Genomic DNA, 12,898 nt, shown 5'->3' with positions numbered 1-12,898 from the left:
CAATAGGAGAAAGAAAAAGTGAGGTTTTTTTGCCCGCAGCATTTACAGTAGTAGCAAAGTGAATGAGATTTAGAAAATGTTAATAAATTGACCTGCGGTGCAGAATTTAATTCCGCAGCATGTAAATTTATTCTGCATTTTTGTTAATTTTCTGTTTTGGGTTTTGCCCATTGAATTCAATGGGGATGCAAAACCCGCAACAGAAAGCCAAGTGTTGCGACTTTTGCAAAAATCGCAACTCCAGAAAAAATAATGAACATACCCAGAACGCTCTCCTTTCTGTAGTCTGGCCTCCTGGGATGACGTCACATGTCCTGCAACGTCATCGTAGGAGGCCGAACTACGCGCAAAGAAGAGGGAGGGGGTAAGTATCAACATTTTTATATTTTTTTCAAGCGCTGCTTTCAGCAGCGGAAATTGCGACCGACAAACCGCACCACAAAGTGGTGCGATTTTTCGGACAGAATGTGCTGCGGGTTCCAGGATGGATACGCTGCACAGTTTTTATGCAGCGTATTCAACCCCCAACAACATACCAAATAGGGAATTTAGATTGTGAGCCCCAATGGGGACAGTAAAAAAGAGGACCCTCTGTACAGCGCTGCGTAATATGTTGGCGCTATATAAGTAACTGAAATAAATAATAAATAAATAAATAACCTTAGACAATTTGTCAAAAAGTGGATTGATGTACACCCAGGTCTTTAGCAATGGTTTTGTAGGCTTTACCAGCTTCATGCGTCTATATAACACATCTTCTGAGGTCTATTAAAAGTTGAATTGCCTCGAGGCATGGTTCACTCTAACCAATCTTTTTTTGAGAAATAAAGATTTGTCAGTAACCGGGCTTTATGTTACTTTATTTAATGGGCAAAGCACCTGTGAAACCCACACTTACAATCTTATCAAGTTCTAAATTTCTTGTTTTACGATATAAGTAAATTGTCTTGCTATGTTTATATTGCACAAATCCACAAAGGTACAATCCACAAAGTAAAATGTTTGGTCATTTCTCACACAGTATATGAAAGCTTGTGAATGTGAAGAATTCAAGCGTATCGCCAGCCTGCCTGATGTGAAAGCATAACAATACAGAATGCAACATATACAGTACAATCAATCACAGAAACTCATATTTATTGTTAATTTCTTCACACTTTCCAGATGAACTAAAGACTTGCCATATAGATGTAAATGTGCAAATGTCTTTACTGCTGCATGCACAGTATTGTAGTAGATACTGTATGTAGTATAATTCCTGCAAAACATTCACAGTTGGGATATTGATACCAAGATAGTTATTTCTGTGGTTTAATTCTGCAGTTTATTGCGCATATGTATATTTTCAGATTTAAATGGGATATATGTACATTTCATCACTGCAAAAATGGTTTGTTCCCTTACAGACACGTATAGTTTACTTCCTTTTTGTATGTCCACGGGATAAAAAATTAAAAAAAAGAACAAAATGAGGGTATGCTCTTATATATGTCCTCTGTGATTCAAGTGGACATCCAGTGACCATGATCTTTGGATATGTCATAGATACATATCAGAAGATCATATTGGTGAAGTATATGCTCTTGAGCCACCACTGATTTCCAGAAGGGGCTCTATAGAGTGCTCAGACTCGTTTAACTCTACGAACGGTCGATGAAAACAATTACAGTTTGCTTAGATTAATTTGTTAGAATTTTAAGTAACAGAAATCGCGGCTGTGATTTTCGGGTCGGCCAGCCGCGGAGTGTCACCCGTGAGCCGCCCGCAAATCGCGGGCCGCGTCCATTATTTTCTATGAGCCTGGACTGCAGAACACGGCCGTAATAAGACATGTCCGTTCTTCCTGCGGTCCAGGCTCCTGGGCCATGCACAGACCGTGGAAACCACGGTCATGTGCATGGGCCCATAGAAATTAGTGCGGCCGCAATTCTCCCGGGGAATTTCGGGGGAATTGCGCCCGCAAAAGCATGTTCGTGTGCATGGGGCACAAGGGTAAGGCCACACGGTGCGTCGTTGACGCAGTTTTGTTGCGTTTGAAAACCGCATGCAGTCAACTGCATGTGTTTTTTGTCTCTGTAAGGCCGGATTCACACGAGAGTGTGCGTTTTGCTCACGCAAAAAAAGCGGCGTTTTGCGTGCGCAAAAGGCACTTAACAGCTCCGTGTGTCAGCCCCGTATGATGCGTGGCTGCGTGATTTTCGCGCAGCCGCCATCATTATGACACTCCGTTTGGATGTTTGTAAACATTCATAGTTTGACAGCTGTTGTGCGAATCACGCTCGTCCCACGGATGTGCTTCAATGGGTGCGTGATGCACGAAATACGCACAAAGAACGGACATGTCGTGAGATTTTCGCAGCGGACTCACGCTGTGTAAAAATCACGCAACTGTCTGCACGGCCCCATAGACTAATATAGGTCCGTGCGACGCGCGTGAAAATCACGCACGTTGCACGGACGTATATCCCGTTCGTCTGAATAAGCCCTTATGCTGCAGTTCTGTTGCATTTTTTTAAAGGAAATCTTTAATGGACATAGTTTTCACCCGTGTTGAAGTTTGTTAGGTGCTGCCTGTATATTGTTTATTACAATGCATTGCAGAACTGTTCCCAAAAACACAAGCAGTTCAGCAACAACATTGGCAGCGTGGTCATTAACTGCATGCGGTAGGACATTATGAAGATGCGGTCAACCACACAAAAAACACATTAATACCAGCAGTCTGTCCATAGCAAACATTTCACCATTGACTTCTATTGAAAAATTACTTGCTGCGGTTTAAAAACGCAATCTGGACGCACCGTATGGCCTTACCCTAAAAGAAATAATTGATGGACATAGTTTTCACCCGTGTTAAAGTTTGTTAGGTGCTTCCTGTATATAGTTCATTACAATGCATTGCAGACCTGTTAGCAAAAATGCAGGCAGTTCAGGGTAAGGCCACACGGTGCGTCGTTGACGCGGTTTTGTTGCGGTTGAAAACCGCATGCGGTCAACTGCATGCGTGTTTTGTCTCTGTAATGCTGCAGTTCTGTTGCGTTTTTAAGGGTTAGGGTATGTTCACACGGGCCATTTTCGGACGTTTTTCGGGCCGTAAACGCCCAAACAACGGCCGAAAAATCGGAAGCAGAACACCTCCAAACATCTGCCTAATGATTGCAATGGGAAAAACGGCGTTCTGTTCCGACGGGCCGTTTGTTTGCACGGCCATTTTTTGCGCGGCCGTTTTGACAAACGGCGCGTAAAAAAACGGCCGCAAGAAAGAAGTGCAGGTCACTTCTTGGGATGTTTTTGGAGCCGTAAAAAACACCACGAAAAACGCGAGTTGCTCAAAAAACTTCTGAAAATCAGGAGCTGTTTTCCCTTGAAAACAGCTCCGTATTTTCAGACGTTTTTGACTCCGCGTGTGAACATACCCTAAGGCCTCACGGTGCGTAGTTGACGCGGTTTTGTTGCGTTTGAAAACCGCATGCGGTCAACTGCATGTGTTTTTTGTCTCTGTAATGCTGCAGTTCTGTTGCGTTTTTAAAGGAAATAATTGATGGACATAGTTTTCACTGGTGTTGAAGTTTGTTAGGTGCTTCCTGTATATAGTTCATTACAAGGCATTGCAGAACTGTTAGGGTATGTTCACACGTGCACGTCCGTAACGGCTGGAATTATGGAGCTGTTTTCAGGAGAAAACCGCTCCTGAATTTCAGACGTAATGGCAAGTGCAGGCGTTTTTCGCAGCGTCCATTACGGACGTAATTGGAGCTGTTTTTCTATGGAGTCAATGGAAAACGGCTCCAATTACGTCCCAAGAAGTAACAGGCTCTTCTTTGACGCGGGCGTCTTTTTTTACGCAACGTCTTTTGACAGCGGCACGTAAAAAAAATGACCGTCGGCACAGTACATCGTAAAACCCATTGAATGGGCAGATGTTTGCCGACGCTTTCAAGCAGTATTTTCGGCCGTAATTCAAGCAAAAAACGCCTGAATTACGTCCGTAAATAGTGCGTGTGAACATACCCTTAGCAAAAACACAAGCAGTTCAGCAACAACTTTGGCAGTGCGGTGATTAACTGCATGCGGTCGGACATTATGAAGATGCAGTTAACCGCACAAAAAACACATTGTAATATAATAGCAGCAGTCTGTCCATAATCAAAATTTCACCATTGACTTCTATTGAAAAATGACTTGCTGCGGTTTAAAAACGCAACATAAACGCACCGTGACTGCACCGTGTGGTCTTACCCTTAGCAACAACTTTGGCAGCGCGGTCATTAACTGCATGAAGTCGGACATTATGAAGATGCAGTTAACTGCACAAAAAACACATTGTAATATAATAGCAGAAGTCTGTCCGTAACAAAAAAAATCACCATTGACTTCTATTGAATAATTACTTGCTGCGGTTTAAAAACGCAACATAAACGCACCGTGTGGCCCTACCCTTAAGGGGTTTCTTAAGTTTTAATTCTACTAAACAATGTAGGTTATAAGTGGACTTCACAAAACATGTGATATGTTTACCAGTGTTATCCCCTTCCGGACATCCGCCGTATACATACGGCGATGCCGGGAAGGTGTTCCCGCAAAGCGCAGTACAGTTACGTCGCGGTGATGGTGCGGGCTCAGAAGCAGAGCCGGCACCATCACCGTGGGGTGACAGCTGTATCATACAGCTGGCACCCTCTTGTAACTGCTAGGACCGGAGCTATGCTCCGATCCGGCTGATTAACCCCTCAGATGCTGCGCTCAATATTGCGCAGTGACGCAATCGCTGGGTTGCTGTGGCACTCGGACGCCAGATATTGGCGTCCGAGTCTGCCTTGTACAGGAGCCGATGAGGACCCGCCTGCGGCGCGTCCTCATAGGCTTTCTGTCAGTGAATAACTGACAGCGCTAATACACTGCACTACGTATGTAGTGCAGTGTATTAGAGTAACGATCGGGGCATCAGGCCCTCAAGTCCCCTAGTGGGACAAGTAAAAAAAGTAAAAAAAAGTTAATAAAAATGTGGTAAAACCAATAAAAACACACGTTTCAAATAAAAATAAAGCTAAACTGACTTTTTTCCCATAGTAAGGCTGGGTTCACAGGAGCACATTAACGTCCGTAATGGACGGACGTATTTCGGCCGGAAGTCCCGGACCGAACTCAGTGCAGGGAGCCGGGCTCCTAGCATCATAGTTATGTACGATGCTATGAGTCCCTGCCTCTCCGTGGAACTACTGTCCCGTACTGAAAACATGATTACAGTACGGGACAGTTGTCCTGCAGAGAGGCAGGGACTCCTAGCACCGTACATAACTATGATGCTAGGAGCCCGGCTCCCTGCACTGAATTCGGTCCGGGACTTCCGGCCGAAATACGTCCGTCCATTACGCACGTTAATGTGCTCGTGTGAACCCAGCCTTAGTCTTTTATTATGGGAAAAAACGTAAAAATTAAAAAAACTATACATAATTGGTATCGCCGCGTCCGTAACGACCCAAACTACAAAACTATTATGTAATTTATCCCGCACGGTGAACGCGGTAAAAACAAAACATGAAAAACAACGCCAGAATCTTTGTTTTTATTTCACATCTCTTTCCAAAAAATGCTATAAAAAGTGATCAAAAAGTCACATTTACTCCAAAATAGTACCATGAAAAACGACAATCCGTCCCGCAAAAAATAAAAAAGTTAAGGGTCTTAGAATATTGTGAGACAAAAATAAAAAAATTATGGGTCTTAGAATTGGGCGACACAGAAAACAAATGATTTTATAAAAAAAGTGATTTTATTGTGCAAAAGCTGCAATACATAAAAAAAACTATAGAAATGTAGTATCGCCATAATCGTATCGACTCGCAGAATAAAGCTAACATGTAATTTAGGGCGCACTGTGGATGCCGAAAAAAAACCCAATAAAAAACTATTCCAGAATTGCTTGTTTTTGGTAATTTCCTTTATCAAAAAATCAAATAAAAAGTCATCAAAAAGTCGTATGTGTTCTAAAATGGTACCAATAAAATCTACAGCCCGTCTCGCAAAAAACAAGCCCGCACACCGCTCAATCAACTGAAAAATAAAAAAGTTATGGCACTAGTAATGCGGTGATGAAAAACATTTCAATGCACAGGCCGGAGGCGAACATTCCTTCAGTTTCAGGGCCCTAGTATTTAGGAACTAGAAAAGGGAAAGGACATAGCACATCCGCTGGAAGCGAGGGTGCCCGTATTATACGAGCACAAAACTTTCCCAGCAATATTTCCCAAACTACGAAGGAGAAAAAGTCCCAAAAAGGTGCAGAGCGTTACAAAAGGGGGATAAGAAAGAAAACCGTTTATCAATGTGACACTGACCTGTGCATAACGGATCGCTTCACATCGTAACACACTTCTATGGATAATTGTATTATTTACCCCAATATTATACCCTCTTATTATGCCCTGATGTACTCCGCACAGATTACATATACCCCCACATTATAAACTGAAATACCAGCAAAACCCCAAACAGAAAAACTACCAAGCAAAATCCATGCTCAAAATGGCAGTCTTTCCCTTCTTAGCCCTACAGTGTGCCCAAACAGCAATTTATGGCCACAAGTAAGGCATTACCATACCTGGGAGAACCCGCTTAACAATTTATGGGGTAAGATTCTCCAGGGGCACAACATATTGTGGAGTCTAAATTCTCACTACACCCCTTGATAAATGCCTTTAGGGGTGTAGCTTCTAAAACGGGGTCACTTTTGTTTGGTACATCAGGGGTTTTGCAAATGCAACATGGCGTCCGCAAACCATTCCAGCAAAATCTACGCTCCAAAAGATAAATACTGCTCCTTTTCTTCTGAATGCTCCCATATATGTAAACAGCCGATTATAACCACATATGGGGTGTTGCCGTACTTGGGAGAAATTTCTTTACAAATGTTGGGGTGCTTTTTCTTCTTTATTCCTTGTAAAAATGAAAAATGTTGATCTAAAAGTACATCTTGTTGGGGAAAAAAATATTTTTCATTTTCATGGCTTAATTCTAATTAATTCAGCAAAAAACCTTTGGGATCAAAATTTTCACTATACCCCTAGATGATTCCTCAGGGGAGCAGTTTCCCAAATGGAGTGACTTTTGGGGTGTTTCCACTGTACTAGTACTACAGGGGCTCAGCAAATGTGACATGGCGCCCAGAAACCATTCCAAAATCCAAATGGTGCTCCTTCCATTCTGAGCCATACCGTGTGTCCAAACAGATGTTTATGACCACATGTGGGGTATTGTTTTACTCGGGAGAAATTGCTTTACAAATGTTGCGGTGCTTTTTCTCCTTCAGTCCTTGTGGAAATGAAAAAAAAAATACCTAAACCTACATTTTCTTTGAAAAAATGTAGATTTTCATTTTTACGGCCTACTTCCAATAAGTTCTGTAAAACACCTGTGGTGTCAAACTGCTCACTGTACCCCTAGATAATTTCCTCATGGGGTGTAGTCTCCAAAATGGGGTCACTTGTTGGGGGTTTCCACTGTTTTGTGCCCTCAGGGGCTTTGCAAATGCGACATGGCCACCGCAAACCATTCCTGCTAAATTTGAGTTCCAAAAGCCAAATGGCGCTCTTTCCCTCCTCAGCCTCGCCGTGTGTCCAAACAGCTGGTTATTACCACATGTGGGGTATTGTTTTACTCGGGAGAAATTTCTTTACAAATTTTATGGTGCTTTTTCTACTTTAGTCCTTATGGAAATGAAAAAAAAAATTAGCTAAACCTAGATTTTATTTGCAAAAATGTAGATTTTTATTTTCACAGCCAACTTCCAAAAATTTCAGCAAAAAACCTGTTGGGTCAAAATGCTCACTATACCCCTAGATTTCCTCAAGGGGTATAGTTTCCAAAATGGGGTCACTTGTTGGGGGTATCCACTGTTTTGCTCCCTCAGGGGCTTTGTAAATGTGACATGGCCTCCGCAAACCATTCCTGCTAAATTTGAGCTCCAAGAGCCAAATGGCGCTCTTTCCCTTCTAAGCCCTGCCGTGTGTCCAAACAACCGTTTATTGCCACATGTGGGGTATTGTTTTACTCGGGAGAAATTGCTCTACAAATGTTGTGGTGCTTTTTCTACTTTAGTTCTTTTGGAAATGAAAAAAAATTAGCTAAACCTACATTTTATTTGAAAAAATGTAGATTTTCATTTTCATGGCCTAGTTCCAAAAATGTTTGCAAAAAAACTGGTGGGTCAAAATGCTTGCTACACCCCTAAATAAATTCCTCGAAGGGTGTAGTTTCCCAAATGGGGTCACTTTTTGGGGGTTTCCACTGTTTTAGTTCCACAAGACCTCTTCAAAGCTGACATGCTGCCTAAAATATATTCTAATAACAAGGATGCCCAAAATCCACTAGGTGCTACTTTTGCTTTGGAGGCCGGTGCTTCAGTCCAGTAGCACACTAGGGCCACATATGGGATATTTCCTAAAACTGCAGAACCTGGGCAATAAATATTGAGTTGCATTTCTCTAGTAAAACCTTCTGTGGTACAAAAAAAATGGATTCAAAATGAACTTCTGGAAAAAAATAATGAACTTTGTAAATTTCACCTCTACTTTGCCTTAATTCCTGCGCAATGTCTAAAGGGTTAAGAAACTTTCTAAATGCTGTTTTGAATACTTTGAGGGGTGCAATTTTTAAAATGGGGTGACTTATTGGGGGTTTCTAATATCTAAGGACCTCAAAGCCACTTCACAACTGAACTGGCCCCTGTAAAAATAGCATTTTGAAATTTTCTTGAAAATGTGAGAAACTGCTGCTAAAGTTCTAAGCCTTGTAACGTCCTAGAAAAATAAAATGATGTTCAAAAAACGGTGCTAAACTAAAGTAGACATATGGGTGATGTTAATTAGCAACATTTTTGTGTGGTATAACTGCCTGTCTTACAAGCAGATACATTTAAATTGAAAAAAATGCTAATTTTTGAAATTTTTCGTTACATTTTGGTGTTTTTCACAATTAAATACTGAATGTATCGGGCAAATTTTGGCAGTAACATAAAGTCCAATGTGTCACGAGAAAACAATCTCAGAATCGCTTGGATAAGTAAAAGCATTCCGGAGTTATTACCACATAAAGTGAAACATGTCAGATTTGAAAAATGAGGCTCTGTCAGGAAGGTCAAAAGTGGCCAAAGAGGGAAGGGGTTAAAAGAGTTTCAGCCAGTGAGGAAACACAACGATTTTCTTTTCAGACGGTGATACAAACATTTTTCCTTTTCTAAGGCCTCATGCACACGACTGTATTTTTTCCCACCCGTAAATACTGGCGTAAATACGGGTCCGGTGTCACACGTATTCGACCCGTTTTGCACCAGTATTTACGGACCCGTGCCCGTAAATATGGGTCCGGTGTCACCCGTATTCCACCCGTATTTACGGGCACGTTTTTGGCGGCAAAATAGCACTGCACTAATCGGCAGCCCCTTCTCTCTATCAGTGCAGGATAAAGAGAAGGGACAGCCCTTTCTGTAGTAAAAGTTAAAGAAATTCATACTTACCGGCCGTTGTCTTGGTGACGCGTCCCTCTCTTCACATCCAGCCCGACATCCCTGGATGACGCGGCAGTCCATGTGACCGCTGTAGCCTGTGATTGACCTGTGATTGGCTGCAGCGGTCACATGGGCTGAAACGTCATCCAGGGACGGCCAGGACGTCGGGCCGGATGTCGAGAGGGACGCGTCACCAAGGCAACGGCCGGGAGACCGGACTGGAGGAAGCAGGAAGTTCTCGGTAAGTATGAACGTCTTTTGTTTTTATTTTTTTACAGGTTGCTCTTTATTCTGATCGGTAGTCACTGTCCAGGGTGCTGAAAGAGTTACTGCCGATCAGTTAACTCTTTCAGCTCCCTGGACAGTGACTATTTACTGACGTCGCTTAGCAACGCTGCCGTAATGACGGGTGCACACATGTAGCCACCCGTCATTACGGGAGCTCCATAGACTTCTATGGACTGTCCGTGCCGTTATTACGGCCTGAAATAGGACATGTTCTATCTTTTTCAACGGCACGGGCACCTTCCCGTAAGAAAACGGGAAGGTACCCGTGGCCAATAGAAGTCTATGAGCCCGTTATTACGGGTCGTAATTACGACCCGTAATAACGGGAGTTTTTACGGTCGTGTGCATGAGGCCTTAAACTAATTTTGTCAGGAATGCAAATTGTTCATGTGGACCAAACTGGGTATGTGCACACGACCTATTTTCAGACGTAATGGAGTCGTTTTACGTCTCGAATTACGCCTGACAGACGGCTCCAATACGTCTGCAAACATCTGCCCATTGCCCGCAATGGGTTTTACGATGTTCTGTGCAGTGTAATTTTACGCGTCGCTGTCAAAATACGGCGCGTAAAATTACGCCAGTGTCAAAGAAGTGCAGGACTCTTCTTGGGACGTATTTAGAGCCGTTTTTCATTGACTCCAATGAAGAACAGCTCCAATTACGTCCGTAAAAGACGCAGCGAAAAACGCGAGTACATGCAAAAAACGTCTGAAATTCAGGAGCTGTTTTCTCCTGAAAACAGCTCTGTAATTTCAGACATATTTTGCGCTGTCGTGTGAACATACCCTTACTCTCCATTGACATGTCCATACAGAATAAATATTAGTAATAGAATTACATGTGGCCAAAACAAAGTCTGTTTCTCCTCAGCTATTCAGATGGATTCTTGTTTTTGTATTTCGGATCATTGCCTTAGTGCATATGGTGCCAATGTGAGATGAGCATTGATGAGCATCTCCACACTGGCTAGTCTGGCAGACGCCCATATACGATTCTTCGCTTCTTCAATATACGATTGGCCGAAACGTCTTTATTAAGTCGCTTCAACTCATATATTCATATAAAAACGCTGATTACATATAAAATAATATATGATATACAGCTTTGTGAAAAAATAAATCTATTCAACTTGCTTTCTTGTGAATGATGGGGTAATCGAGACTATATACATTGGTACTTCATCCCAACCCTTTGCACAACACTGTCAACATACGTGTGCATCCCATATACATTTTTCTAGATGAGCATTGATGTTACTCTTGAATAACAGTGGTTTCTGACTTGCTACTTTACCATGCTGCCATTTTGCCTAAATATCTTTCTTATAATTGAGACATCAACACATTCGCTAAGGATAGAGAGGTCTGCAGTTCTATGAATGTTCTTTTCGGTTGTTCCATTACTTAAAAATAGTTGTAACTCTTTCCAGACTGATATATGTCAACAATTTGTAACCTTGTAGCCAAAGGACAATCATATTACTTGCCTACATTCTAAACCCCTATTTAAGAAATATTTATCTTTTGTGTATCGGAATTTGTTAGAGCTCCAAATTGGCGAGATAAAGTTTTTCTCAAAGTACTAACATTAAAAGATATTGTGCTGATATGGAGTGCATTGGGAATATGTGATTAAACAGCTTGCTGGATTACAGCCTGTATCAATAAACTGGTGAGCTTCATCAACTCAATTACTCAGACTCTCCAAGTCCCTTTTTAAGGACTGATAACTGCAGGATGGCTGCATTAAACAGTTGGCTTCAAGGAACATTAGTTCAGAATGCTTTGTATAGAATACAAGCAAATTAAATATAGTAATTTTTAAGTTATGTCTTACACCTTGTTTCAATTAAACTAGAAAAAACTTTTTCTGTTTAAAGGGGCTGTTCACCCTATGGCTCTATGTCAGTGTTGCAAAATGGCTACTGCAACATAATAGGAAAATGGCCAAATGGTAGTAAGTAAAACAAACATTGTTTCCAAACTGCTGATTTACTAATATATAGTCTTAGGCTGGATTCACACGAGCATGTTACGTCCGTAAAGGACGGAATGAATTTCGGTCGCAAGTCCCGGACCGCACACACAGCAGGGAGCCGGGCTCCTAGCATCATAGTTGTGTACGACGCTAGGAGTCCCTGCCTCTCCATGGAACTACTGTCCTGTACTGAAAACATGATTACAGTACGGGACAGTTGTCCTGCAGCGAGGCAGGGACTCCTAGGCACGGACGTAACATTCTCGTGTGAATCCAGCCTAAATTAAAAAAAAAAAAAAGGAAACCAACAAAACAAAAAAAGTGTTATTTACACAATCATTTAGCATGTAATTATCAGTCAGTAGTTACTAATCAAAAGCACATGATTAGATAATCATTAAGAAGTGTGAAAACCTCTATACGGCCACGTTCAGACATAACGGAACATTTCCGCTGCAGATTTTGCTGCAAATTTGCTTTAGGCTGGATTCACACGAGCATGTTCGGTCCGTAAAGGACGGAACGTATTTCGGCCGCAAGTCCCGGACCGAACACACTGCAGGGAGCCGGGCTCCTAGCATCATAGTTATGTACGACACTAGGAGTCCCTGCCTCGCTGCGGGGAAACTGTCCCGTACTGTAAGGACGCCTCCATTACGCCTGAAAAGAGGTCGTGTGCACATACCCTAATGATTACAATATTTCATTTAGAGAAGAGATTAAAGCACTACAGGTGAATTTTTAGAGGTTTTCAGTTCTCATCATCCCAGATGAATTGACAATGTACCTAGGGGACGTTTCCAATGTATTTGTAGTAAAATACATGATTTTCAATAACCGAGAAGTATACTAAAAAGGTAGGTTTCTGGGAAGAAAAATGGTTACTTGTAATGAGATACTAACTGTACAGAAACCAGATAACAAAGTAGCAAAAATGAATAATAACAAAAACTTTGGCCATTTATTACTCAATATACTAAAAATGCTATTAATATTAAAATTACATGTATAAGAATTGGAAAACGCTAATGCATGACCTTATATTAGGTAAAGATCTTCCTTCAAAACCAGTGATAATATTTGAAAGAGCCCCTAATTTATGGGACAAACTAGTTAAGAGGTACA

This window comes from Rhinoderma darwinii, chromosome 5 (assembly GCF_050947455.1).
Source record: "Rhinoderma darwinii isolate aRhiDar2 chromosome 5, aRhiDar2.hap1, whole genome shotgun sequence".
NCBI classification, from domain to species: Eukaryota; Metazoa; Chordata; class Amphibia; order Anura; family Rhinodermatidae; genus Rhinoderma; species Rhinoderma darwinii.
Note: the sequence above shows the minus strand (reverse complement) of the source record.